The sequence below is a fragment of the Canis lupus genome, chromosome 11 (assembly GCF_003254725.2).
Source record: "Canis lupus dingo isolate Sandy chromosome 11, ASM325472v2, whole genome shotgun sequence".
Classification (NCBI taxonomy): Eukaryota; Metazoa; Chordata; class Mammalia; order Carnivora; family Canidae; genus Canis; species Canis lupus.
Genome location: NC_064253.1, coordinates 70,992,793 through 71,017,719, shown reverse-complemented (window position 1 = coordinate 71,017,719; position 24,927 = coordinate 70,992,793). Strand labels below are relative to the sequence as shown.

The window sequence follows — 24,927 nt, the reverse complement described above, 5'->3', positions numbered from 1 at the left end:
AGAAGGGCACTCCAGGACAAAGACTGCTCATTAGAGGAGCCCCCACATATTACCCTTGCTGTGTCAAAGGCCAGGAGGTGCCCTGAGAATAGCATGACTTTGACTCAGGAGCCCCAGTAGCCATTTATAAAGCTGACAGCTGGAGATTTTCAGGTACACGCACCCCATGCAGCTGGACCTTGAATCCTTTCTTGCAGGGGATGTGGGTGTGCATCTCACATGGCACAGGTACATTCTGGGAGATTTTTACAGCATGATCTTCTAGACCACTGGTTTCTGTTTGACTCGATCTGTTCTACATTGTCTGTCTCTTGTGCTGTTCCCATTGTGACTCCCATTATGTAAGCATTTCCATCTCACTACTGAGATCCCCTGTGCTCTCTGCTTTATAACCTCTTGGTTGTGCTTCATAGATGCTCCGCCTTCCTTTTTCACTGAGAATGTGAATCATGCTTATGACAAGTTTCTTTTCTGATCTTATCAGCCCTGTTTGTCTCTTTTTGTTGTTTCTCCTTTGTGGTGCCAGGGCTCACATACCTTGTGGTGCCAGGGCTCACATACCTTGTAATGATGGCTGACCAGCTTATTTCCAGTTGAGTTTACCTTCAAGGCTACCAGCTTCTATCTTCTAAGACTGGAAGCTTCCGGTGAGGTCTTTGCTATTTCAATTAAGATTGAACAATGGGTGGGATGGGGCAGGAGAAGGAGTTCCTTGCCCCCAACCTCTCCCCAAATTACTGGCTGCTCAGGTGCTGCCTGTTTCCCACCTAGAAATGCCCCCCCACCCCCACCCCCAATTGTAACTGCTTGTTCAGAAGGCCTAGAATGAGGTCGGTTCACAGAGCCTGGTCACCCCTCAATCCTTACCAATTTCCTCCTTCCCATGTGTGCTTGACCTTCACATTCAGGGGTGTGAGACACCCACAGTGCTACCCCCTGTGCCTGCTGGTGCTAACCATGTTGCCAGCCAGTCTGGAGCTTCTGCTTCTTTTTGGTCAACTCCCACCCCCTCTCAGCCTGTCTTATATTTCTCTCAGTGTCTAGTTAGAATAGGTCTCTGCACTTGCTCAATTATAAAGCTTTTTTTTTTTTTTTTTTTTTTTTGCCATTTCATGTGTTAGATGAGATCACGGAGATAGTGGTGTGAACTCCGAATACCATGTTGACTAGAAGTCCCACCTTAATGATATTTCAATTCCCGCCCCCACCGGCCCAGTGGAGACATGGAGCTGCTTTCATTGAAGCGAAAGACAGAGGTCTGAAGCCTTTATTTCTGCAGCACACTTTGCATCTCTCCTAAGGCTCCATGAAACACAGTGTTTAAAATCCTTGTATTGGATGATCTTCAGGGTTACTTTACTCATGCATTTTATGTTTCTCAGGGTCCAGGAGTCACTGTGTTTTCTGTAAGGATACTGCAGATGCAAAGGACAGGGTGAATAGAATTATCTCTCTTTACTTTTTTCTGTTTCACAAACATAGACTGTTATAGATTAGGGAAATCCCATAGGCTATTTGCCAGGTCCAATAATAAAGACAGGACCCTCACTTCCATTTAATACTTTGAGCCTCTTCTACACATCTGTCAGAGAATAACTCCATTTTTCCCCATTCAATCAATCTTTCTTCTTTCTCATTATTGATTATCTCCATGATGGTAATTACCGATAGATTGAGGGAAATGCAGACAGAAGCAAATTGTGAGTATCAACTGTATGTTTAGTCCAGATCAGGGAAATAGCTCTAGAAATGGTTGGCCACTTGTGAGAACTTGGTAACTTTTTTTCTCATTTTGATAAAAATTACTAAGTTAAGTCTTGTTTGGCTTTTTTGGTTTGTTTGATGGGGTTTGTGTGTGTGTGTGTTGTTGTTGTTTTGTGTTTGGTCAGTTTTTCACACACTTTAGTTTTGAAACTTGAGTTTAAGGAAAGGACTCTGAAACATACCAGGTGAGTGGCTCTGGTGAAATGTCTCTGATTGAATAGAAATGTCTGTATGGTGTTTGAGGGAGGAAAAAAAAAAGTGAGAGTCATGAAATTTCTTGGAAAGGAAAGTATAGGTGCCATTAACATTCCCCACACAACATGGAGTTACATGAAGACAAGTCTCTTCCAGATGTTCAGTGAAATTTATAGCATATGCAGGCAGACAGAAATTTGGACAAATTAATATTCTATAACGGAGCTGATTATCTGATTTTGCGCACTATGAGCACCTACACTTTGGCACTGATAATTAAGTAGAGTTCACTCCAATAAAATGTCAGTCTATAAAACATTTCCAAATGTGCATTCCACAGTACAGTAGTCTTGGGACGTGTGCTGTGAAAAAGACCCTGTAGTCACATCTAGGAAATACCGATCTTTGAGAAATCTCTCCTGCATGTTTTCAAATGAATCAGTTTACTTATATTAATCTGGCATTTCTCAAAACTGTTTACCATAGCACCCTCTCTGGTAAAGTTACTTGATACCTGTTGATGTGCACAGGTGGCATATCCTCATAGTTAAGAGCATGGATCATAGAAAGAAGGACCTGATTTTCAATCCTTATCTTTCCACTTACACATTATCCTCTTTGACTTCACTTTCCTCATCCGTAAAAGCAAAAAAGTGACAGTTGCCTTAAGAACTGGTATGTTGACAGGGACTAACACATCTGAAGACTCTATACCAAGGATATGCAAGAGGCTCAGAAAATAGGAGCTGAATCAGTAAGTAGCAATTATCATGATGAGATTATTAATAACAATAGAAACTCAAAGAAAGACCTGGAAGACTATAGAGTTGTAAACACCTGGATAGTTTACTCTTCATTTGGTTCCTGAGGTAGATGGAGAAAAGAAACCCAGAAAAAGGGTTGCTATGAAGGGGGAAAAAAAAAGAGAGAAAGAGAGAGAGAGAGAGAGATACATTCCTTGAAGTCCTTTTTCTTTATTGCTTCTTCTGTGCAGCCCTCTCTGCACCAGCAGCCCTTCCAGCAATGACCTACAATGCTATTTCCTTTTTGCCCTTTACTATTATATTTGCCCCAACAAGGAAATTTTTTTGTTTGTTTTTTGTTTTGTTTTTTTTTTACAATCCCTACATTCTTCTTGCCCCAGTATTTCTTTCTCAGTGATGAACTCTTCACATCCTTAAATACAACCATTGTACTGCGTAGCTGAGGAGGTCTCAGAGGAGCTTGGGGAGAGATGCATTTTTGCCATAAGTTGATTCTCAGGTCAAATTTGAACTGAAGTTTCCAGCAATTGTGCTTTAAACAGAACCGCTAACAGTGGTAGGTTTAAATTGTCCTCTTAGTTTCTGTTGTTTACTCCTGGATTAGGTAAAAATAAAACAAAGCAACAAACATTCAAATTCTTTGTCAACTGGTCTTATAACTCCTGCTCAGAATTTCAACATTAAGCCTGATTAAACATTAATCATGATTCAGAATTCAAAGTATGTGGTATAATATGATGATTGAATACGTGAGCTTTGGAGTTGGGATCTGCTTACTTTTGGAAAATTCACTAGTCTTGATAGGTTTCACTTTCTTTATCTGTATATTGGAAAAAAATACCTAATTATGAGGGTGATTGCTGAGATTAAACGGAACAATGCAGAATATTTGAGTAAAGAGACTTAGATTTAATGAAAGTATAAAATGTGACAGCGTTTAGCATGAGTTAGATTGCTATTCTAGAATGCGAGATTTTGTTGACCATTAAGTATGTCCATACAGATTTTAAAGCATCTTGTGTCCATTAAAGAGGTTGCAGATGAGGCCATCTACAAGGAAATGTTATGTTTCAAAGTCAGAAATGTGAGACCCAAAGAGTGTCTGCTCTGATCTAAAAGAGACCTTACCTTTTCAGAATCTATTGATAGGCATGCATTAGTTTCAGAGGAAGAAAGTCATAAAAATGTCCTTCACAAAGTGTATAAAGGCTGTACTGCTAATTGGCTGGCTTAGGGCAGTTTTTTTTTTTTTAAGATTTTATTTATTCATTCATGAGAGACACAGAGAGAGAGAGGCAGAGACACAAGCAGAGGGAGAAGCAGGCTCCACGCAGGGAGCCCGATGTGGGACTCGATTCCAGGACTCCAGGATCACGCCCCGGGCCGAAGGCAGGCGCTAAACCACTGAGCCACCCTGGGATCCTGCTTAGGGCAGTTTTATAAGAAAATGCACAGGAAGTAGTGTTTTCTCAGATCTAGGTCTTCTTGGCCCAGGTTATTTTCAAGCATGTGGGAGAACCCGAGATAGCGTAACTTGGCTCGGTACATAGTCTACAGGTAAAAATCAAGGTCCTGTTCAATTCTTTCTCTGGCTGTGTTTAAACTGCTGTTCTACAGTGTGATGAGTATTTGATATCAAATGAGCATATTAATATTTATTTTATCATTGTATTTTAATCACTGCTTATGTTTTTAGCATTCTCTTTATAGGTTCCTAGTTTTTAAAATACACTTATGTTATAGTTTATATCCTATGGCTCTATTAATTGAAATGGTAGTAGATCTTCTGCTGTGTCAGCCGTTTCTTGCATATGTTGCCTCTTGCTCATGCTGGATCATTTCCTCTTGCATTTTCTGATTTGGGGTTTTAGGCTCCTGTGCAGCCTGAGGTGAGGACATATCTCTCGAGAGAAGAACCATGTTGGAATTTTCCAGGTGCCTGAAGGTGGACCACAGACCTGTGATCATTAATAAGTTAATAGTAAAACCCATGACTTCACAAACTGTAAAGATAGGTTTATATTCAAACCCTACACTTAAAAGTGAAACAGGGTTCTGATTTTAATTTCATAGATTCTTAGAGGATTTTTTTCCACTGAGAGACTAGCAACAGATGGACATGTTTTCTTGAATTTAGACCATGCTAAAGGATGGTTTTATATACCTTCTTCTTTCCATGAGGGAGTCCCACTTTAATCTCAGGACCAATTGGATCTTAGAATCCAATTCTCATTTTTACCACTGGTGAGCCCAAGGTCATGCCTCCTGTTTCTGAAGATGTGTTAACTCTCTAGTCCCTAGGTTTAGGGGCCACCCTCACTCCCAGTTATAGTGTTAGCTCATGCATATCTATTCATTTTTATTCATGGCAGTGCGAGATTTCCCTCTGTTGTGGCAAGCTAGGCTATGCTTTTAGAAGAAAGTTTGCATCATTTTGTTAAGAATGCTTAAGCTTTTATAGCAGGAGGATTTGGGGTTTCTGTCATCAATCATGTTGCTGCAACCAAGTCAAGCAGGGTGTTTCAACCTGGGGTCATTTGGTGATTCTGAGGAGTTAGCAGCACTGAGGGAAAATCCAGTGTGTTGGCTCTTAGCTTTCAGCAGGAAGGCTTTGCTTTTTTCTATTTTATACATGGGACTTCTGAATAAGAATTGATTGCACGTAAAGGCTCAATATTTTAAAATAAAGTTTGAAAATCCTGCCTTAAAGTTTATAATAGGAAACATCGAGGTGTGGCATGAACATGAATCTCATTATGAAATGGTGCGAGCATCTAACAAATTCCAAACTGCTATAGTCATTCTACAAACTACCATCCATTCTCTTTATGTTCCTGGAACAGGAATCACCTCGCAACCTGAGATACAGTTGAGGCACTCACACTTCCCCAGGGAGTAAACTGCTCCAGGAATACAGTGAGCAAGGCCAGAGGCCCATTAACTCTGTGAACTAGGAAAAGTTCCTTCATTAATGCTGGCAGCAGTGGGGACCTTATGTCTGGAAAGAGTCAATAATGCATTAGGTTACTTAAGCTGTGGAAAGACTTCATTGACTACATTCTTTTAAAGGCTGTCTTCAAGGGATGAAAACCATGGAGGCAAGAACTCCTCCAGTCCCCAAGAGGCTCCCGATAGGTGGGAATGTTGGTTATGGAGCCCCGTCCTAGATAAAGTATAGCAAAGGGAACAGAACAAACAGGGGGTTTGAGAAGTTTGGTAAAATAAGAAAAAAAAAAAAGTAAAAGTGTAGAGATGAGATGGCTACAGAAGAGAGAACAAAAGGATGTGCTAACATGGACAAAATCATCAGGTGTTGAGTGTGAGATGCTGTAAAGACTTGCTGGAACCAGTGGAACCACCTGCACCAACTAATTTACAAGTATAAATACTTCCTATGTCTCCAAGTCTGATTAGCACCACCTTGTGAACCTCTAGAGAGACTCTCTCCCACTCTCTTTGGTTGCACTGTATTGGCCCTCACTCTTGGCCCTCTTCACACCAAGGCAAGCTCTGAATGACGTTGAAGTCCTAGACATGCTATTGCTTCCATCACTGACACTTTCCCGTTGGACTTCTTCACCTTAAATGTTTCTTCCTCGGGGATATCATCCATGCTCTTCAACACACACCTCCATGCAAAGCTAAGATAGTTTCCCCTTTGACATACTTTTTTTTCACCCTAGGTAGCTTTTCTTGAACACACTTATCACACAATTATGGTAATATAATTGTTCTTGTTATCTTAAAAAATATGTATTTCTTGCCTTCCTAGAATGAATATTCTGCGAAGGCAGGGATATCTGTTTTCAGTATCTAGAATAGTTCCTGGCACTCAACAGATATTTCTTGGGGAAATGCACGAAATGATGAAAAAGTGGAAACCACATTTTTAAACATGAAATACAATTAGTCTTATAATAAAGTACTTCATGGAGTCAACTGTTGATTCCCCAATAGACTACCAGAAAAGTCTATTGATCAAGGGAAACTAAGCTTATTAGATTTTTGTGCAGGAAAGGACACAGAGACTTAGTAGTGTCTTAAAATAGAAATATATAAAGTTTGGGGGCCTGGGATGGATGAATTTAGGGTAGGTCTTGCAAGACAGAAACTCGTTGGAATTGGTTAGAGATTGTAACATAACACTTTTGGATTGCTGTGTGCAGTGAGGAGAGGGTCTTGAAGTAATTCCTGATGAGTAGGGTATCAATCTTGAAAAATAAGCTGTTTATTCAGTTCACTGTCTTATCTACTGGGTGCAGATATTTCCTAAAGCAAGCAGTTAAGTTATTTTTGTTTATTATAAATTATTTTATTCTCAGCATTGTTTAGCAAAGAAACAGGTAAGTATACATCATCCTAAAGTTGTTTAGCCTGGGGAGAGGAAAGTATGCCTATTTCCAATATTGTCAAGCACAGAGACTGAGAATTATTGTGGCTTGAGTGCTGAATCCCTTCTTTTGGTCATACTTTGGTCTGAGCTTGAGAATTATGGTCTGACCATAATTGTCTAGAGATCTGATTGATTGATTGATTGAAATTTCCAGTACTGTTCAACCATTGTATGATCATATAGAGCTTCAGACATGAAAAAGCATCAGATTCTCTTACTCCTTTTTACTAGAAGATGGTCAGATCATTTGATGGGACAGTTGCTTCAAAACAACTGCTAAGAGGATTTATAACCACCTTGTGCAGTCCGCTTTTCAGCGTGGAGCCAGAGGTCTCAAACCAAGAGCACACAGAACCACATCTGGGAGTATTAGGTAACATAACTAATTTCATCTCTTTCTTTGTGCTTATAATCCATGAAGGACATTCACTCTTTTCAACCCCACTTCCAAAAACAAAACTACAAAAACTCCCAAGAATCTGTATTTATGTGGCTTAATTATCCATATCTAAATTAAATCCTTCGAGCCTTGAGGATTGCCTCTGAAGGTAAATATTTCGGGTGGGGAGAGAAGTTAGAAGGACAGGAAGTTTGTCTTTTGATAACCTTGTATATGCTGGCATGACAATCTCATAGGTTCTGACAATAAAAACGAGGTATAGAGAAAGGAAGTAATTTGCTAAAAATGGGATAAACAATAAATATTGAATACTGGATATAAATCAGAGTCCCTCCAATTCCAGAGACCATGTACATCCTACCATTCCATATCCTCTCCCTTTGAAGGATAACATGGAATGCAATGGAGTTAACCCCATACATTTTTTCTATTAATATAATCGTATCACTGTCACCCGATATTTATCTTTTGAAGGATAAACGGGGGCTTGAGTTTTTTCCTGGAGACAATGGGAGGCCATAAGAGGGGCTAGGAAAGGACTCAGGATCAGTTTTTGCTCCTATTATTGTCATGAGTGGGATGCTAGCAAACACAGCTGGAGTCACAGAGATCCCTGTTTATAAACCATTGAGGGTTAAAAATAAACGTCTCCTTAGAGATAAGGGTATCTGCATAGATCCACTGTCAGATGGGAAGGGCTGTTGTTTTCTAACTTTAAGAAGGATGCATAATTTAGGCCAAGATAATCACCAGTGATGCATACAGCAGAGATTAATTTGAAAATTTAATATCAAAAGATTGGAGGACTTGCTTATGAAGCCACAGCTTCTAAATTATATTGAGGCATTGGTTGGTAACAAGTGCTCAGGAGCCTCAATGTGCAGAAGAATATTAAAAGATACCACATGTCCTCTAATTAAAATCACAGCAAAATGGAGTAATGATTGCAGATATGATATTAGCAAAGGGTAGGGGGAGGACCGCAGAGCAGGGCCAGGAAGCCAACGGGGCTGGAAACCATGGCCTCCGCGGGGAGAGGCCTTTCTCCAAATTGCAGTGAAGTCCCTGGAAATTAGCAAAAGCCAGAGAGAAAGCTAATGTTCATTGCTGGCATTATAGGAAATGAAAATGTTGCTCTATCACACATGATTTGGACAAAGGTTTGGTCTGTTTGTTCAGAGCAAAGTGGCAACTGGGAGCAATTAAAAACCAAGCCTGAGTTTGCAAGTGACTCACACCCAACAGTAACAGTCAGATGTTCCCAAACACTTGATGCTTTAGGAATTTCTGGTTGGTCGATTGTATTGTCTTTGTTTGCCTGCCTGTTTTCTTCGTGGTTTTTTCTTCGGTCAGGAGGACAAAGCTGGCAAATGGACAATTTCCATTTGTTCCTAACAGGACAGAATCAGGTCTATTCACGAGGCCCGGTAGAACTTGGACATACGAATCTTTCCAGGAAGTTGGCATGAGAAAGTGTGTCATGAAGAGCACGTCCAACATTTTGGAGGCATGGGTTTCTAGGGCAGTGGTATGTATTTGCGATGATGTCAGACTGTGAGCTTTTCTGATGGTTTCTCTCCGAGGTGGTGACAGCTGGATGGAATTAACATGACCCATATAATAGCAAATGAGACAGGATGAAGGCAGATGCGGATAATCGTTCTCTCTTTATCAGCCCATCCCTATTTCACCCTCCAAGCCAGATCCTACTCCTCCGCAGGTTGTATTTCTCAGCTTCTAACCAAAGAATGGAATGAAACTAGACCAAGGTCACCTTGTAAGAGGGGGTAGTGCCACATGTTGCACAGTCGCTGCAATCTCCCATTTGACGTTCACAGCGGACATCACTAGTCTATCACAGCACCCTTTCCCGGTGACTCCGGAAGCACACACAGAAGCCTCAATAGAGGGTTCCAAAGCTCACTGCTAATCAGATGACAGATGACATGGAAGGCGCTAGATAAATGCTAGGGAAATTCTGGAAATTTAGAAGATTCCTGAATATTTCTCATCATCAGGGAAGAAAGGTCAACCATCAGAAGTCCAGGGCTTCTATTTCCTCTCCTGCCTACTACCCTTGCGATCTTGAACAGCAGTCCCTCTTTGATACTCAGTCGCTTCATTTGTAAAATGGAAGTAATGTGCAGTACTTTTGCAAATGATGGAATGACAAAATTCAATAGTTGAATATTTTGTGAGTCATACGATGATATGAAAGCTAAGTCTATTATTGGTATTAAAATCCAATAATCGCTAAGTCTCAATTGTTTGACTCCCAGCTGCCGCAGAGTTCCTGGCAGACACATCTTCGGCCACGCTTCTGTTACCTTGCTTTCTACTGCATGCTCTACGTCAGTTGTCCCCAAACTTGAATGGTCATCAGAATCACCTACGAGGGGGCTCCTTCAAACACAGAGTGCTGGACCCTGCCCCAGAGTTCCTGACCCAGTAGGACTGAGGGGTGGGTGGGGGAGGCAAGAATTTACAGTTTTAACAAGTTCCCCGAGTGGTTTTGCTGTTGCAGGTCCCAGGACGATAGTTTGGAAACTTCTGCCTCTAAGACAATATAGAACTAAATTCCATATCAGAGTGTTTAGCTCGTTTACCGCATCGTCCAGGTGTCCTCTGCATGAGTCCAGCCTAAGAGAGCTTCCATTTCCCAGAGCTGCTACCACAATGCTCTACTTTGCTGTGAGGCTTAGCATCTTTATGGGTTTTTTAGGAAGCACCTTTTTGTTGGAGATGCTTCGTATTCCTGGAGAGACTAGGAAGTGCCCCAAGGCTTCAGATTTATGAACATTTATGAACATTTATATCTTTCTCTGATGCTAGTGACACTGGTCTGAGCACCTACCTGCTTTATTGCCCCCAAAGGACATCCCTCAAAACATCTCGTGGGTGCTTCTGCAGATGCCCTAGGTTGCTGCTTACGGGATGCTAAGGAACATCTCCCAGGCATCCTTTTCTCCTAGCCACCACCTGCAACCATCTTGCTGCTGTGTTCCAGAGACAGTAGCTTTCCACGGGACACAGCTACCCTTTGCGGGTGACCCTACTGCTACCATCACTCTGCCCGCAGGGGAGGAGACATGTGCCCAAATCCCCAGCTCCTTTGCCTTGAAAGCCCCGTAATGAGGCCCGGCCTTTCATTAATTTTCTATAGTAAGTAGAGAGAAGGCTATCATGTAATTGGAGGGCTGCAGAGATTAATACATATAGAAAGAAGTAACTGCAGAGATTAATTTGCAATTACAGCTCAGACCTGGACCCACACTACAGTCCTGATGTTCTGACTTGCCCCCAGGGAGTTTCCTCATGGCCAGCCCTGCCACTGGAGGTAATCCAGTTTTCTTTGCAGCTTGAGCTCTGAGATCCAGAGAAAGACAGACCAGCACCTCCCCCCACTGCCACCGTTACAGTCTCTGACTCACCTGCTGGGTCTCCACCTCCTCCCAGGACTCTCTGAGAGTAGAAACAGTTTGTTCAGGGAAAACCTTGCCACTCCCTGAAAGGAATGGTCTGGTTCCAGGGGCCCAGTGATAATAATCATAGAGTAACCGGATATTAGTGTATTCCTACGTATCTAGTTAAGTAGTCTTGAAATATCAATGGCTCCACTCCTTTTTCAGTTTCTATTTTTTTAAAAAATATTTTACTTATTTATTCATGAGAGACACAGAGAGAGAGAGAGGCAGAAACACAGGCAGAGGGAGAAGCAGGCTCCATGCAGGGAGCCCAACGTGGGACTCGATGCTGGGACTCCAGGATCACACCCTGGGCTGAAGGCAGGTGCTCAACCCCCAGGCACCCCCTTTTTCAGTTTCTATTTACTAATTTGACTTCTCAGTATCTTTCTAAAGGCCACTGTGTCCTGGAAAACACATTCAAACTGCTCCAACAGACCCTAGACTCCTCAGCCTCTCCTCTGCTCGTAATGACATTTCTCTTCACATATAGTGAACCCCCACTGCATCCTGGTACTTTTGCAGCAGATGAAAGTCCTTGAGTCATTTGTCCACACAATAGGCCAACCTTCTATCAATTCTCTCCCCTCCTGAATAATTCCGTGCTTTGCATCTGCCCGTGTTTTTACCCAGGCACCTGCAGGTGCTTGCTTTGAAGCCCCTGCCTTGAGCGAAGATCACCAGTTTGAGACAAAGCAGTTTGTCCCCATTGGTTATTTGTTAAGATGAGCCCGTCCATCTGTCCCCATGCCATGGACCCTGGGTGGTAAAAAGTAATAAAAGAAAACCACTCTTTGACAGCCCTCCCGGCATAATGCCGGCATGAGCAGAGGTTATTATCTTGTAATGTCACTGCTATTTCCAACGGCCCCCGATGGATCTGATGACTGGCGAGACAAAAGGGGAGACACTGTTAACACAGCCCCTGTGCTTTGGAAGGAGCAGCATTGTGCTGGGCTTTCACAGTGGCTTTTACTGCCTATCGATTGGTGTTTTGACTGCAAGTCAACGCCCCTTCTCCCATTGAAGTTGTCACTGCTGTATTTATTTAATAAATCCCGTCTTGGGCCATGACCACTGCAGGGCTGACGTGGCTTCTGTGCTTCTTGGTGGACTGGGGAGAAAAATAGGCTAAAAGTGTGAAGATGTTCACCAGTCCCCGGTCTGTCACTAAATTGCTATATGACCTTGGATGAATCCCTTCTCCCCTCTAAGCCTCAAATCCTTCCTTTATATCCCAGGTCTGACCAAGAGGGGTTGATGATTCTGTGATTCTTATTTCAAGGCTTTCAACTCCCGTGGGTTGCAGCATGAACTGCTTGAGAAAGCCCCCAAAATAGCAGCAAAGTAATTGCAATGTATATTTTAATAGCAGTAGCTGTAGTAACAGAGCCGCCCCCTCCCCGGGTTTCCTCTTTAGGGGTGATATGCCAGCATGAGAAACAAAATTACTGTGTCTGTTCAGCAAATTCCTCCTGACAAAATCTTTAAGCGTTGACAAGAGTAATATACTGAAAATTAGTTTAGAAGTGTTTCAAGTTTCAAAAATCAATCAAAATCAAATTAGGTTCTGAAGACGCTGTCTGTTGAGTTTTAGGAAAAAATAAAGATTCGCTTCAGCAACTCGGGAAAGTGGCTTTGACCCCAAAGGAGGTGACTCTCACACAGAAAGAGACTGTCCTTCCTTACATCTACCTGTTGGGCCCTCTCCAAGGACTTGGCTGGGTGTCCCTGTGTTCTCTCATCTCGGGCATTTGTAAGTAACTTACCAGCTGACCTACATTTTAATCCCATTTCCTTCCTTTCCATCTCCTAAACCCCCAAGCCCCGTCCTAAGCTAAAAGTGTAAATAAATAAGTAAGTAAGTATATGTGTAAGTAAAAGAATTAATCTTACCTCTCAGAATGGTAAAAAAAAAAAAAAAAAAAAAAGTCTGGTGGTGGGGAGAAAAAGGGAATTAATACCTGCAAACTCCCCTAATTTGGTCTGATGGTTGAGGGCAAAAGAGCAGATGGTAGAAAAAGAGCCATAATCAGGACGCAGGAATGCATGCCTCTGTGGGGGCACATACTAAGCAGGAGTTCCAGGCCGGCTTCATTTCTTCTCCAGATCCCTAGCTCATAAAGTAGGGTCTTCCCCAGCCTGGAAGGACAATAGTGATGACGTTGACATCTCTGCTCGAGCCAGGCTGGCAACTACCATCACCACAAAGAGGCCCCTTGTCTTTTCTGTCCCTGTCATCCCTGAAGCTGCCATCACTGACGTGCCCCTTAGAGGCACTGGTGCCTGGGCCGACCGTGTTATTAGCCAGCGTTTCCAAGCCTTTCATCCTCTGTGTGCAGCTGAAACTATGGCCTCCTTCTATTCTCTGCAGGCAGGGCCTCCAAACATCTCTGCTTGGACCTAGAATCCCTTTGTTCACAAAATATGTTGTTAAAACATTACATTCAATTTCTGGCAAAGCCCCTCTAATCATCAAGGCTTAGACCCTGACAGGGGCTGACAGGGTGTGTGTGTGTGTGTGTGTGTGTGTGTGTGTTTGTACTGAGGGACTCTACGCGATGATGTGCTTTGCTATTAATTCATAACTTATCTTGAAGTTTATCTTTGGAAGTCTCAGCATGGATTATCTCCCCAAATCCCCAATATTAATGGGTGAGGATGCTTATCAATAAGTACCACATAGGAATCTGGAAAACTCAATGTATATAGACAAAACTAAAAGTTATAATTAAATCCATACATGAGGAAAACTACTGTTAAAATGCTGTTATGTTTCTCTGCAGATGTTTTCTTTCTTTTTTTTCTTTTTTAGAAAGAGAGAGCGTGTGCAAGGTGGGGGGCGGGTAGAAGGAGAGAGAATCTCAACCAGGTTCCATGCTCAGCGTGAAGCTCGACACAGGGTTTGACCTGGGGCTGGATCTCAGGAGCCTGAGATCATGACCTCAGCTGAAATCAAGAGTGGGATGCTAAAAAAAAAAAAAAAAAGAGTGGGATGCTTATATGACTGACCCCTGCCTCCCCAGGCACCTTCTCTATGGTTGTTTTCTATGCATAGAATCCAAACATATTTTCCTTATTAAAATTCCTGTTTGTATAATCTGCTTTATAACCTCCCCCCTTTTTTTTTTACACTTAAGTCATACAATGGGAGGATTTTTCTTCTATATGTTTGTGGTTTTCTTGTAAGGCATGATTTTTAATGGCTTCGCAGTAGTACTCTCTTGTATTGATATACTCCCATGTTTAATTTTCTATTCTTTGACAAATGAGATCTTTCTTTCTTTCTTTCTTTCTTTCTTTCTTTCTTTCTTTCTTTCTTTCTTTCTTCTTTCTCTCTCTTTTTCTTTTTTTCTTTCTTTCTTTCTTTCTTTTTGAGAGTGCATGTGCCTGAGTGGGGGAGATGAAAAGACAGAGAGAAAGGGAGAGAGAGAATCCTAAGCAGGCTCCACAGCCAGCCTGGAGCCAGATGCTGGGCTCAAGCTCATGACCTGAAATCATGAACTGAGCCAAAATCAAGAGTCAGACGCTTAACCACCTAAGCCATCCAGGAGCCTGACACTTGAGTTTTTTTTAAGTGTCTTTATAAATTATAAATAATTATGCCATAACAACCTTACATATTTGGCACATATTTTAAGAAATATTTGGAGAGGGGCGTCTAAGTGGCTGTTAGTTAAGCATCTGCCTTTGGCTCAGGTCATGATCTCAAGGTCCTGGCATCAAGCCCCACGTCGGGCTCCCTGCCCATGAGGGAATCTGCTTCTCCTTTTCATTCTTTTCTGTGTTCTCTCTCTCAAATAAAATCTTTAAAAATAAATAGAAGAAGAAGTATTAGAATATTTATGTGTACATATCCACACATATATCTATGCCATATCCTTTTATCATCTATCTAAATATCTACCTATCATCTACTTATCTATTATCTATCTATTTTGATGCCATCAGGTGATCACCAATTTCATAGTACTCTCCCTTTTCTCACTTTTGGGTACTTCATGAAAGCAATGAAGAAAGGGAATGCTACATTCAATTCTAATAGATTTTCATAAATAACTTTACTAAATTATGTAAGTTATATGAATAGGGTAAGGCTACAGTTTTCCTAAATTAAAAACCAGGAATCGTTCCGATTGTTCCATTTCTCTCTTTTCTGACATCCAAGGAATCATTAAGCCTTCTCCATATTTCCTTCATAATGTGTTCCCTAAGCCTTCTTTCTTCTCTAATCCATCTGGCACTGTTGTAGTTCAGGCATCAGGCTTGCTCTCCTGAGTTATCTAAATTGCTCCTTGCAAGGGCTCATTGCCTACAGTCTCTCTTTTTAATCTAACATTTCCCATGGGTTTCTATGGAACACTGGTCCCCATGGGATACATGATGAAAGAAATTCCATGACAAATAAAATGATAAAAACTCACCTGTTTTCTCTATTCTCCTTCTTGGGGGTACACCAAGCATATCAATGATTAGTTGTTCTGGGAAGTCATATAATTAAATAATCAAAAGGAAAATAATAAAAAAAAATCTTAATTAGCTTGGTGGAAACAAAAAATTACTAACCTTAATTCATTTATTTTCTTTCAACAAACATTTGTTGTATAACTACAATGCATGATAGTCTTGAGGGTGTGGATGTGGGTGTCTACATGAGAGCACCTTTTAATCACCAGTTGAACTTGTGCCTTAATATATTTTGAAGGGTACTTCTATGTTGGATTCTTCACACAGCTGGTGAAGTAATTTTCTAAACACTAATTATAACTACACTTCTAAACTTTAAAAAGAAGTTAAGAAAGGAGTTAAACTTTTTTTTTTTTAAAGAGAGTCATGCTCTTAAAAACTCTTAAAAAGAGAGTTCTCCTGGATAGTATAAATTACATATCCCTACCCTGGCTTCTGAGACCCTTCATAGTTTGTCTTAATCACAGTTTTTCAGTCTCCAGTTGCTCTCCTGAATCACTAGAAAATCTAAGCATATCAGAGTTCTCTCTCTTACCTGAAAGTGCCATAGATTTTCATCTTTTCACATCTAGATTTATGCTCTTTCTTCTGTTGATGTTCTCCTAGTGGTGACATTTGATTTACCTCCAATAGCAAATATCAGAATCTTGCAAACTCTTTCCCACTTTCTCCAGTGGTCACTTCTTTCTTGTCCTTCAAATTCCAACTAAAATGGTCTATGAAGCATTTCCTAATGTCTTGGGAAAAACTACTCATTCTTCCTTAATAGCCTCCAAGACTGGCAGGCTGGTAACCATCATCTTCCTTTTTTATGACGAGAAAACAGGTCTGCAGAGAAATTTGCTGGAATGATGGATTCAGTAGGGAGAACAGCACATTTACCTGTTTGCATAGTTATGGGTTCTCTCCATCCTCTGTGGTCTTTGCTGACCATCTAATTATATGCCAAGGAGATCAGAGATCAGAGAATGGAGGGCGGAGGAAGTGAGCGTCTAGGCACTTTCTGGAATCCTGAGGAGGATGAACACTTAGCTCAGACGCAGGAGGCTTTAGCTAAATCCTGAGCTTGTTTATGACCATCAGAATTATGCCTGGCATGCTCAGTTCAGATTTTCAGGGATTTAGGTTTTAACTGGCAAAGGAAGTTGTTTAAACCCAGAAAATGGGAAGGAAAAAACAGAGAGAAAGCCAGCTAATCAAAAGCTATTAAGCTCATAAAAAAAAGTGTTGGCTTGAGTTTGAGTTTGAGGGGAAATGTTAGTTTCAGCTCACTATTTAGTAACTATTGGCCTTTTGGGTCTCCAAATTAGCTGTTGACTAACTCCTTTAAGCCAAGAATTAACATTTCCAAGCTATGAGCATCCTGGGGTGTGTTTGATAAATACTGTTTTTAATAGCTTACATTTTATTGACATGTAATATGTTGAATGATTTTGCATCTCCTTGTTTGCTAGGATACTTGTCATTATATCCCTTTTTGGAGAGTGGAAAAATGAAATACAGACATGCAAGTAGTTCTCCAGAGTTGACATAAGCAAGAAAGGCAATATTAGGACTTGAACCCATATATTCGAAAGTCTAATGATACAAAGAAGGCTCTGTTAGCAGAGTCTGGCACTGGAGATCATGACTCAGCAGCTATTTCTCAGTTTTTAGAACTTCTCAGGTATTGAGGGAGCAGAGGCATCTCTGTGACAGAGGCAGAGAAAGGGTAGTCAGGGAAATGCAGTTCCTACTGGCAGGCTGGATGGAAACTTTGCAGACATGACCTTCTGGGCAGAGGGAAGGGGCCAGAGTCTGTCCCCCTTGGCCTGCTGTCTCCTCTCTTATGACTCTTGAATCTTGCATTCTCTTATCAGGAATAATGGTATTATGTTTGTTATCTGCACAATGGTCTAATCTTTCACAGCCACTGGTGCTAAGATAAATTGGGTTGGAACACATTAGAAAGGGTAAGACTTGAGTAGTTATTAGCTATGTGTAGCTAGATTTTTGAAAAAATGGTGATATGCATTCTCCATTTTAACTGCAAAGACTGTTATATGTGTTCATTATCTAATTAACTGATTTTACAAACATTTACTAAAATTTTACTCTGTGTCAGACCCTGTGCAAAGCTCTGAGGTATATGAAAAAGACAGAGTTCTCTGCATTGAAGGAACACAGAGTCTAGCAGACATAGTAGTAAGGTAGTTCTTCTCCAAGGGATCCTGGAACTCTTTAATAGGTAACAAAAATGATGGGTTTTCCTATCTTCTAGAAACACACACACACACACACACACACACACACACACACACAATGTTGGGAGGGGAATATCAGCACCTGTTCAGACCCTCTAATGACCAAGCACAGTCCTCCAAGAAGTCCAAAAACCTTAAGCTAAAGTATTGTGGAACTAAGAGCATCATTGGAATAAATAAATGTTTGCTGCACTCCTAGCATATTCAAGGCAGCAGAAATAAAGGGGAATGTTCCACTGACTATCAGCAACTCATATCACTACTACCTTCTTCTATGTCTCCTTTACATTGTGGAGGAGAAGCCAAATGGCACGTCCTAGAACGCTGATGCCCAGTTTGGTTGTAGCTTAACGTTTAACAATGGGAGATACTAGATTTGGGAAGTAGAAAAAAAGAAACCATTATCGTCTAGGGCAGTTGCAGCCAGATATGTGGAGATGTCACAAGATTTACAGAGGCTTGCCAGAAAGCTCTTAAAATCCACATACTCTCACCACAGCAGATTCAGACAGATGTCAGGAACTTTCCAAAGGTTTTTGGGAATTACAGTAGTGTCATGGATAATGTTTGAGAAGCCCCCACTTCTGTGTTTCAGGATGAGTTCTTTTGTAACAATTTCCTAACCTTTCTTCCTTTAGCTTCCAGGGGTTGAGTTACCCCTTAATTTCTATATTCAGCCATTTTTAAGTAGAAGAAGACATAGAATGGCTCGTTTCTTGACTGAACACTGACAGACATGAGGAGGAAGGTATGGTCTCTTTTCTATTCTCCAGGGTGGATCCTTTTTTCTATACAGACACCTGGCGACCCTTTCTGGCTTTGCAGGGTGGTCTGTCCCTGCTGTACGTATGCATTTCTGCCATTATATCACAAAAACAGCCATAGGAAGTATGTAAACTAATGAGAGTGCCTGTTTTCTGATAAAGCTTTATTCACAAAACCAGGTGGAAGGCAAGATTGGATCCATGGGCTATGATTTCCCAACCCTTTTAGAGGACTGACCTATTAGCATTTCTCAGTGCATGACTTATGGTCTTCTTTGATCTATGCAAAGCCCTTTACTTGATTTCTTTTTAATATACATAGTCCTCATATAATCTATTCTCTTCTGTTTCCCTCTCTACTCAGATGGATGGATGGATGGATGGATGGATGGATAGAAAATAGATATATAAACATATATAAAAGCATTTTAATATAATCAATTTATATTTTCCTTTATGCATATTTCTGCAAATGTGTATCGCTTTGCTGCACATATTTTAACTTTGTATGCATTTCAATTTTATGTCATGTTCCATTTCTTTCTTCATTTTTAATGGTTTTTATAATTCTACACATAAGTTGTTTGTGGTTTTTTTTTTATTTCAGTTAACATACAGTGCTATTAGTTTCAAATATACAATATAGTGATCCAACAATTCCATACATCACCCGGTGCTCTTCACTACAAGTGTACTGTTTAATACCTATTACCTATTTAATCCATCTCCCACACCCACCTCCCCTCTGGTAACCATCATTTTGTTCTCTATAGTTAAGAGTCGGCCCCTTGATTTGTTTCTCTCTCTTTTTCTTTTTTCCCCCTTTGCTCATCTGTTTCTTAAATTCCACATATGAGCGAAATCACATGGTATTTTTCTTTCTCTGACTTATTTCACTGAGCATTATACTCTCTAGCTCCATCCATGCCATTGCAAAAGTCAAGATTTCATTCTCTTTTATGGCTGGATAATATTTCATTGTTACATATATACTACATCATCCCTAACCATTCATCAATTCATGGACATTTGGGCTGACTCCCATATCTTTGTTATCATAAATAGTGCTACTATAAACTTAAGGGTACATATATCTCCACTATTTCAAAGGAATTAGTATTTTTGTATCCTTTGGGTAAATAACCAGTAGTATCATTGCTGGATCTTAGGGTAGTTCTATTTTTAACTTTTTGAGGAACCTCTGTACTATATTCAATAGCGGCTACACCAGTTTGCATTTCCACCAAAAGTACAAGAGACTTCCCTTTTCTCTGCATCCTTGCCAACACCTGTTGCTTCTTGTGCTGTTGATTTTAGCCATTCTGACAGATATGAGGTGATATCACATTGGGTTTTGATTTGCATTTCCCTGATGATGAGTGATGATGAGCTTTTCATGTGTCTGTTGACAATCTGTCTTTTTTTTTTTTTTTTAGAGAGAAATGTCTGTTCATGTCTTCTGCCCATTTTCAAATTAGATTATTTTTGGGTGTTGAGTTTTTAAGTTCTTTATAGATCTTGGATACTAACCCTTTATCAGATATGTCATTTGCAAATATCTTCTCCTACTTGGTAGGTTGCCTTCTAGTTTTGTTGATTGTTTCCTTTGCTGTGCAGAAGCTTTTTATTTTGGTGTAGTCCCAATAGTTTAGTTTTGCTTTTGTTTCCCCTACCTCAGGAGACATACCTAGAAAAATGTTCCTATGACCAGTGTCAGAGACGTTACTTCCTATGTCCTCTTCTAGGATTTTTATATTTTCAGGTCTCATGCTCAGGTCTTTAATCCACTTTGAATTTATTTTCATGTATAGTATTAGAAAGTGGTCCAGTTTCATTTTTTTGCGTGTTTTCTCAGCACCATTTGCTGAAGAAACATTCTTTTTTTCCCATTGGATATGTTTTCCTGCTTTGTCAAAAATTAATTGACACTGAATTGTAGGTTTACTTCTGGGTTTTCTCTTCTGTTCCATTGATCTATGTATCTATTTTTGTGCCAGTACCATACTGTTTTAATTACTACAGCTTTGTAGTATGACTTTAAATCTGGAATAGTGATGCCTCCACCTTTGCTTCTCTTTTTTCAAGATTGCTTTGGCTATTCTGGGTCTTTGGTGGTTCCATACAAATTTTAGGTTTGCTTGTAGTTCTATGAAAAGTGCTGCTGATATTTTGATAGGGTTTGCATTGTATATGTAGACTGCATTGGGAAGTATAGAAATTTTAACAATATTGGCTCTTTCAATGCATGAGCATGGGATGTCTTTTCATTTCTTTGTGTCATTTTTCATTTCTTTCATCAGTGTTTTATAGTTTTCAGAGTACAGGTCTTTCACTGGTTCTGTTAGGTTTATTCCTAGGTATCTTACTATTTTTGGTGCTTTCATAGTCTTTAATAGTCTTTCTTATTATAATCTGTCCATCTATTTCACTATTTTTAGCTTATGAATAATATTCTATGGTGGGAGTGGAAGATGTTAGTAATGTCCACCAGCATCAGGTTCTTATTCCCTGGATCATCAAATGATTATGCTGCCTTGAAGAGTTTGTCTAGATAGTTACTCACTGCCCTCTGCAGAAATTAAAAAGTAAATTTCTGTTAGTACTTGGTTATTACCATGCCATTACCTAGCTTATACTAATATATTGCTCCTAAATACTAAATAAGTTCCTATGATATACATCCAAAACATGACACTGGTCTAATATACTGTCAGTGGATCACTGAATTGTTTAAGTAACCTAACATAATGATTAAAATCACAGGTCCTAGAACCCAAGTGCCTGAGTTCAAAATCTGGTGCTATAACTTACTGAATATGTAATTTGAGGTAAGTTTTTTTTTTTAACCCTTTTTGCCTTTGATTCTTCATCTATACTATGGCGACATTGCTAATACATACTTTACCCAACTATCATTAAGATTACATTAAGATTAAGATAGTGATTTAAAAATTAAAGTACATTTTAGCATTGAAAGAGTATTCCATATGTGTTTTTAAATTAAAATTAAACCATTTGCCACTAAAATTTTCAAATACAGGATTTAGCATCTAGAGCCTGTCCATCGTAAATGCTCTGTGCTTAAAGGGGTTAGGCAAGGCAGCCAGTGTTGCCCTCAATTTGCAGAAAAGGACATCAAGGCTAAGATAGGTGAAATCAGGTCTCTAAGGTCATGGTGCTTATCACAACAGAGCTCGATTCAAACCTGTGTCCTCTGGCTCAAAGAGAGTAATTCCTTGGCTTCTTCTGTCCATAGCAATAGGGGAATCTGTGTTTGGAAAAAGCCATCCAGCAGAACATGTTATCATGGGTTTTAACACAGGAGCTCCAAAAGGAAGACATGCTGAATTCTAACTAGGCAGTGGGGAAAGGGGAGTGGGGGAGGAGAATGAAAGACAGGCATGTGGGAGGGCAGTAGCTACCAGTAAAGTGAGAAGAGACCATTGCGTTTCCCCAAGGATAGAGGAAAGGAAGGTTAAAGGCATATTGATCTTGAGTGAGAAAACATTCTCCTGACTTTTCATGCTGCTTTTAGATCATCTGGCATCAAAAAAGGGTCGGTTACTGAGCTCAGCTTTGGAGATGGCGCGAGAGATACAACAGAGGAACGACCATATGCTAACATGGAGGGCACAAGAGTGGTTTTTGATGATATGAGCTGAGCTGCAAAGTAGAAGCGATGTGGAAACTGATAAAACATGCATTCAGTGATGGGCAGGCAGCAGCCAAGCACACGCATCCTCTCAAAAAAATAATCCATTTCCTGACCTGAAAGGGGGCCGACTATCTTTTCAAAAGAACTTGCAAAACTACCCAGGTCAAACCCAGGGGGGCAACGGAGCATGTTACAGTTGCCAAAGTGCTTCCCCAACAATTACCTTGTAGGATTCTCAAAGCTACCCCATAAGAATAGGCTGGGTGCCATTTACGATTTTCGTTTCACAGATGACAAAACTGACAATGAGAAAAGGCAAGAACATGGGGCCAGAGAAGTGGTGGAAGACGTAGGAGCAGACTGTGGCTTCCCCATAATTGCCTGATTATCCTCGCACCAAAGCACAGCATGTTTGGCCAAATGACTTTTACAAAATGGAATTGATGGCATCCCTATATGAATATATATGAACCTACCTATCAATAGCATGTAATTATATATTCATAGATCTTCATTTCCCATTCATGTTTGTATTCTATCATCTATGACCAGTTCCTACACCTTTTAACATTTTTATAATTATCTGATTCAATGTATCTATAATTGATCTATCTGTTGTACTTCCTGATTGGTCATCTGGACACAGATACACTGACTGATGTGACATATATAAGATTGATTACACCATGAGGGAAAGCACACGGACATTGAAAGTATAAACACATGCTTATAAACCTTGCATCCGTGGATTTCATTGTTTTACTAATTTATTTAATCTCTCTGAACTTCAGTTTTGCACCTTGCCAAGTAGAGCTAAAAATGCTGTGAGAGCTAGAATAAGACTGTGATTATGAGCTGCACAGTGTCTGGCTCAATGCTAGTTCCTGCTTGCTTGCTTTCTCCAGGACACTGTATTCCCTTCTGGTCATCTAGCTTCTCTACTGATTCCACATGGTGTTCATTCACCTTCCCTCTGAACCTCAATGTCATGCATCACATGAGTCGACTATGTAAGCATTGGACACATGCTTCCAGAGATTATCCATTTTGGATCAGATGACGTGGTTCATCAATCTGGCTGTAAGATTCTTTAGATAGAGCTTCTCCTTTATCATCTAAGAAAGCCAGAAGTAATTCTGAGTCTACTCTTCTGAATCATCTGAAGGACTTTGCATACAGCATTGCTCATAATTGGTGCCATGTAAATATTTGATAAAGCAGATAGAGAAAAAGTTCCCACGTAGTGCTTTGAGAGTCGGAGAGTGGAAGCACAAAGGAGCTGATCCTACATGTACAGAAAAACTGGGATAGCAGATTCCTCCACAGTTTTAACAAGAAATTCACCGATTCATTCCTTAAACCTGTGTTTATTGAGCAACGAACGCATGTTACCTGTGACACCTGCTAAGAGTAGACAAAGGCATCAGACACATGTATGCGATCTGGAAAAGTAAAGAAATCATTCAATTCTAATGTAATCAGCACTATGATATGGTGAGCATGGTGACGCATGGTGAGCTTTGGGAGCAGAGAGACGGTAGACATTTGATCCTTGTCTCTGTCAATTGTCCAGTGTTTCTTTGTCCCTTCCTCTGGTAATAGCACCCGCTTACTTTGAAGAGCTGAATGTTGACTACTCTATGCAGTTCATGGCATTCATGTGGCCAGGTCTGGCTAACTACAAACCCCTCTCCTTGGCCATGGTTATTGACCCCGATATGGTCATGTGATCATGGATCATGTGGTCCAATTAGAGTTGTACCCTGGAAATTGATTAGCAGAAACTGATACAAGATCTCTCTTTCCTATATATGACTACTGACAGTATAAGCCAGGAGACAGATGCGATTTGCCACCTTCCCTCTACCCATTGCCTGGAAAAACTCTTTAAGGTATAAGAAAAAAGAAGTCAAACCATAGGGTGATACAAGTAATAAGGATAAAGGAAAAAACAGATTCTGGATAACTTTTAAGTACCTAGTCCTCCCTGGGGCCATCTGTACCTTTGGCTTTTCCAATTACATGAGACAATAAACTCATTTTTGCTCAAACTTTGAACTCTTTATACAGACCTTCCCATACAGCCATTTTATTACTCTAAGTATAAATAGAATTTGTTACCATTTCAAAACCACTTTGTGCCTGTTATCTTGCATGAGTCTCAGGACAGTATTCTGTGATAGTTTGCTGTTTTTTTTAATGATTCTACTAGGTGAGAAAATTAAAAAGAAAAGAGGTGATGCGGCCAAGGTTGGTCAAGTTAATTGTGGGTAAGCTTGAGAGGGAAATTAAACTTTCTGATATTTAGGGCCAAGTTCTCACCATATTTATCCTAAAGTTCGTTACCAGGCCGCATATTTAAGTGTTCAGTCCTAACTCTAATTGGCCATGTGAAGCCTACCGCAACACCCTACTATTCCCTGTCTAGCGAAGTGGGGATAGAGTTCACTCCATCCTTCAACATTGCTGACTACATGTGGGTTTAATCTCTCTGTCTCTCTCGGTGTATCTATTACTCTTACTCAGAAAATTTGATCAAGAAATATTATCTGGAGGTGCGGATCAGAGGGTCCCCGGCTAGGCTCCTATGTAAATGCCACTTCATAATAAGACTTTCTTTTATTGCTAAAATGTAACCTGTCAGGCTTAAATTGAAACTGGCTGATGCAACTTGATCACACTGCATTAGACGGACTCCGGTGTGGTGCTGTGCTTGAAATGTAAGAGGGTGACATTAGTTTCAGCAATATATTTTAAAGATTCAGTGAGTCACTTGTTTCTGGGCATTGCAATCTCTGAATTTCTGGGCACCCCTGTG

General features: G+C 40.4%; 1 long non-coding RNA gene across 2 annotated transcripts; it reads left to right on the top strand.

Moving 5' to 3' along the window:
* LOC112650269 (uncharacterized) lies at positions 1-24,176 on the top strand. Of its 2 annotated transcripts, none has more exons than XR_004803824.2 (4): positions 1-153; positions 18,329-18,438; positions 21,218-21,282; positions 21,990-24,176. It is a non-coding gene; the product is annotated as an uncharacterized LOC112650269 (long non-coding RNA). The 2 variants fall into 2 exon arrangements; XR_003130066.3 differs by lacking the exon at positions 1-153 and adding an exon at positions 12,157-12,736.
* The last annotated feature ends 751 nt before the right edge of the window (positions 24,177-24,927 follow it).